At 45.3% G+C, this 5,219-nt stretch overlaps 1 long non-coding RNA gene across 1 annotated transcript; it reads left to right on the forward strand.

Annotated features, from left to right (window-relative positions):
• The first annotated feature begins 3,735 nt into the window (after positions 1-3,735).
• Positions 3,736-4,916, forward strand: LOC122554741. Its single transcript, XR_006313058.1, has 3 exons — positions 3,736-3,814; positions 3,905-4,087; positions 4,612-4,916. It is a non-coding gene; the product is annotated as an uncharacterized LOC122554741 (long non-coding RNA).
• Positions 4,917-5,219: the final 303 nt, after the last annotated feature.

Below are 5,219 nucleotides of genomic sequence, written 5' to 3' on the forward strand. Positions count from 1 at the left end.
TGAAGCCACCCTTCATCACCGTTGACAGCTTTGACCTTACTTGTGATGGATTGAGAGTCCAACTATCTACTCCCTTGCTTCGTGTAATTAATGCCCCTGTGTCATCATAGGAGCCGAAATATCCATCAAGTTATACGGTAATTGTGTCAGCTGTGACAATGAGCTTCTCTAGACTGAAGGAGAAACTGTTGTCTTCTGGTGAAAGATGGAGCAGATTGGTCCAAGACCCACTGGAGTTTAGAAGATTGGAATATCCAAGATGGAGGACAGGTAGTTGGAGGATCTGAGCTACAGGGAGAGGCTGAACAGGCTGGGGCTGTTTCCTCTGGAGTGTCGGAGGCTGAGGGGTGACCTTATAGAGGTTTACAAAATTATGAGGGGCATGGATAGGATAAATAGGCAAAGTCTTTTCCCTGTGGTGGGGGAATCCAGAACTAGAGGGCATAGGTTTAGGATGAGAGGGGAAAGATAAAAAGAGACCTACAGGGTAACTTTTTCACACAGAGGGTGGTACGTGTATGGAATGAGCTGCCAGAGGAAGTAGTGGAGGCTGGTACAATTGCAACATTTAAGAGGCATTTGGATGGGTATATGAATAGGAAGGGTTTGGAGGGATATTGGCCGGGTGTTGGCAGGTGGGACTAGATTGGGTTGGGATATCAGGTCAGCATGGATGGGTTGAACCGAAGGGTCTGTTTCCATGCTGTACATCTCTATGACTCTTTTAAGGTAGTGGTTGGCAGATTTAAAACGGAGGTGGGGAGGAATTACTTCTCTCAAACGTGGAATTCACTCCCCCAGAGTGTGGTGGATGCTTGTACATTGAATAAATTTACAAGGATGTTACCTGGCCTCAAGGGTCTGAGATAGAGGGAGAGTTTGGACAAACTGGGACTTTTCTCTTTGGAGCGTAGGAGACTGAAGGGTCCTTATAGAGCTGTATAAGATCATGAGAGGCATGGATAGGGTGAATGCAGCAGTCTTTTTCCCAGGGGTGGGGAATCAGTTTAAGGTTAAAAGGGAAAGAAGGAAAGGATAAAAGGGAATCTGATGGGAAACTTTTTTTACACAGAGGGTGTTATGCATATGGAATGAGCTGCCAGCAGAAGTGACTGAGGTGGGTACATTAACAACATTTAAAAGGCATTTGGATGTATGCATGGATAGGAAAGGATTAGAAGGATATGGGCCAAGTGCAGGGAAAGGCGGTTACCGTGAATGGATATTTTGGTCGGCATGGATCAGTTTGGGCCAAAGGGCCTGTCTCCATGCTTTAGGACTCTATGAGGAGATAAACAAATTTGTAATTAGTAACGGGTTGAAGGGTTATGGGAGCGGACAAGAAAGTGGAGTTGAGGCCGAGATGAGATCAGCCGGGATCATACTTACTGGGAGAGCAGTCTCGTCTGATGTTCTTATGTTTCTGCAGGCTTTACCAGGGTAGAAGCTGAGAGAATGTTTCACCACATGTGGGAGATGATTTCAAACTCAGAAGCACGGCTTCAAGACAATGGGTTTCCCATTTCAGCCAGAACACGACAAGCAATTTTACTCAGAGGTGAGTCCCAGACTGGAGGCTGGCACAGGGGTGAGACCCGGACTGGACGCTGTTGAGGGGAGGGGAGTCCCGGACTGGAGGCTGGCAAGGGGAGGTGAGTCCCGAGCTGGAGGCTGGCGCAGGGGGTGAGACCCAGACTGGAGGCTGGTGTGAGGAGGGGTCTCCCAGACTGGACGCTGGCACGGGGAGGTGAGTCTCAGACTGGAGGCTGGCGAGGGAAGGGGGCTCCCAGACTGGAGGCTGGCAAAGGGAAGGGAGTCCTGGACTGGACGCTGTCACGGGGAGGTGAGTCTCGGACTCGAGGCTGGTGAGGGAAGGGGAGTCCCAGACTGAAGACTAGTGAGTGGAGGTGTGTTCCGACTGAAGGCTGTTGCTTCATATAAAATAGTCACATTTCTGTGAGTTTGAGCTTCATGCATTAACATCAGTGTCTGACTGAGGGGGTTCTGCATTTCCACAGGCCAAGGCTTATTTCTGCCGACATGGGGCTCAATCCCACCACTGACTTTAAATGCAAACTGGAATCTAGGGCTGGTCTCAGTGATGGTGACTCTGAAGCTGTCATCAATTGTTGGGATAAACCATCCAGTTCACTAATGTCCTGTAGGGAATGAAATCTGCCATTCTTACCTGGTCTGGCCAATGTGAGACTCCAGACCCACAGTGATGTGGTTGACCTGTACATGCCCTCTGAAATAGCCAAGAAAGCTACTAAGTTCAAGAGCAATTAGAGATGGGCAGCAAAGGGTGACCTTGCCTGTGCTGCCCACATTCAATGAACAAATAATTATTGGCAATGCTCTCTGTTAAATAATAGGATGAGCATGTTTAAATGGAGGCATTTAGCACTTTTTTTTAACCGTTATTTTAAGAAAAGCAGAGAATTCTGAGTTTCCTGATTTACATCCTTCAACTGTCCAACATCACCACAGTACATTATTTACAGACCAAATCAGAAATTGCTGGAAAAACTCAGCACGGTTTGGCAGCACCTATGAAGTGAAGGCAGAATTAACATTTTGGATCCAGTGACCCTTCTTCAGAATCCTTTGAATTTTATTTACAGTAAATTATCTTGTAATCTGTTCACTTGCTGTTTATGGGACCGTGCTAATTGCAAACTCAAGATGCCACATTTACTCTCCATAACAATGTAAACTGAACTTCAAAACTAATTCATTCACTGGGAAACAGATTGTGACCTCGTTGTAACTGGAAATCCCTTTTTTGTTTCTCAGTGCGAGGAAGCGCAATGAGAGGAAGATTCAAATGTTGACATTGGACCCTACGCGAGGGATTTCCCTGTTAAGTATGAGACCCTTAAAACAAATCTCATTTACCTCCCTAATCCCCACTGTAGTGATCGGAATACAGTTGACCTCAGACTATGAGCTCCGAAAACAGAAATTGCTGGAAAAGCTCAGCAGGTCTGGCTGTATCTGTGGAGAGAAATCAAAGTTAACATTTCAGATCGAGCGACCCTTCCTCAAGAATCGTGTTCTGGACCCTTAAACTCTCATCTCTCAGGAAGGGTCACTGGACCCAAAACGTTTACTCTGATTTCTCTCCACTGATACAGCCAGACCCGCTGAGTTTATCCAGCAATTTCTGTTTTTTGTTTCTGATTTACAACATCTGCGATTCTTCTGGTTTTTATTCAGAATACATGTTTCCTGATTGGCCATTAACCTGGTCCTTTCCGGGAGTTTTGGCTGACAGATATAAAAAGGATGTGGAGGTGCCAGTGTTGTAGATGAGTGGATAAGGTCAGAGATCGCTCGACACCAGGTTATAATCCAACAGGGTTTAAATCAGAGTGGTGCTGGAAAAGCACAGCAGGTCAGGCAGCATCCGACGAGCAGGAAAATCGACGTTTCGGGCAAAAGCCCATCCAACAGGTTCAGTTGAAATCACAAGCTTTCTCAGCGCTGCTCCTTGATCAGGTGACCTGACGGAGGGGCAGCTCTCCGAAAGCTCGTGATTTCAAATAAACCTATCGGGCTATCACATGGTGTCGTTAGAGGACTGTCAGAGGCTCTGTCCCCACGAGCAGCTGGCTGTGAGCTAGCTGGTCAGAGTCCATGTACTCTGCGCGTGTAAATAAAGGGTGACTATGTGACAGGATACCAACCTTTGTGGAGTTATTTCACCCATAATATCCAACAATCTCATGACAAGCTAACATTGTGCTTGCAAGCTTGTCAGCGCAGCTATCGAATCGAGTGAAAAAGGCCTTGGATCCATGTCTACACCTCCGTAAGCTGTTCTGAAGTGTGTGGCGCACCAGTAACCGAGCTCAGACTGTCACACTTGATCAAGTAAATATTTTTTTCTCTCTTTTAAAAGCAAACAGAGGAGCACAGCATGAGCTCTCCCAAGCATTCCAGGCGGTTGATGGGGGATGCATCTGGTTCTTAACGTGACACGGACCACTGAGAACGCATCATTCTTCCTGAACCTGACAGCACACTGTAAATATTACAGATTGGTCAGAGGCAAATGATGTGCATGCTCCCAACAATACAAATCGTGAGTAATTTGGCCCAATAATGATTGATTGAATTCATGCAGTTGTTTGGCTTTTATCTAGTTGTGGCACACAGATCACTCGTTCTAGCTTTCTTTCACTTTGATTTGTCTGCTCGTTCTTATCATGAACACAGTCCTGTCTTTCGGGAATATATGAATAATTCCTAGTGTATTCAAAGAGAGTTCTTGTGAGTGTACAATCTAATGTTTTGGCCTTCAGTGAAATCCAGTCAATGAGGTACCTTCTGCCTAAGGCTTTACATGTTAGAGTTTCATTCTCTTTAAAGTCTGGCAATATTTTATTCAAATGTTTTTTTTGATCACGCACAATTTCCCTTAAGAATAATATTTTTGACAAATTCTTTTGTTCATGCAACTGCACTTCTAATGTGATTCAATTTTTAAACAGATTAATGTTGCTTCAAAACAGCTTTCTTTTCTGTGTACAGAATCACTTGTTTATAAAAACGCTTGTGGAGAATAGGAAATCGACCTGATATGTTAACTCTGCATTCTCTCCATAGAGGCTGCCAGACCTGCTGAGCTGCTCCAGTGATTTCTGTTCTTCTTACACGATAAGTTAACCCTGAATCAACCAGCTGTCACTGCAATGTATTCACTTATGCCCTCTGATCTTAGGCATGTTATTCATGGGAAAGAGGTTCTCATGATCTACTCTGCCATAGAGATGTACAGCATGGAGACACACTCTTTGGTCCAACTTGTCCATGCCAAGCAGATATTCTACAGTGATCTAGTTCCTTTTGCCAGTATTTGGCCTTATCGCTCTCAATCCATCCTATTCATAGAACATAGAACAATACAGCACAGAACAGGCCCTTCGGCCCACGATATTGTGCCGAACATTTGTCCTAGCTTAAGCACCCATCCATGTACCTATCCAATTGCCGCTTAAAGGTCACCAAAGATTCTGACTCTACCACTCCCACAGGCAGCGCATTCCATGCCCCCACCACTCTCTGGGTAAAGAACCCTATACCTTCCACCCTTTACCTTAAATTTATGTCCCCTTGTAACACTCTGTTGTACCCGGGGAAAACTTTCTGACTGTCTACTCTATCTAGTCCTCTGATCATCTTATAAACCTCTATCAAATCACCCCTCATCCTTC

This window comes from Chiloscyllium plagiosum, chromosome 11 (genome assembly GCF_004010195.1).
Source record: "Chiloscyllium plagiosum isolate BGI_BamShark_2017 chromosome 11, ASM401019v2, whole genome shotgun sequence".
Lineage (NCBI taxonomy): Eukaryota > Metazoa > Chordata > Chondrichthyes > Orectolobiformes > Hemiscylliidae > Chiloscyllium > Chiloscyllium plagiosum.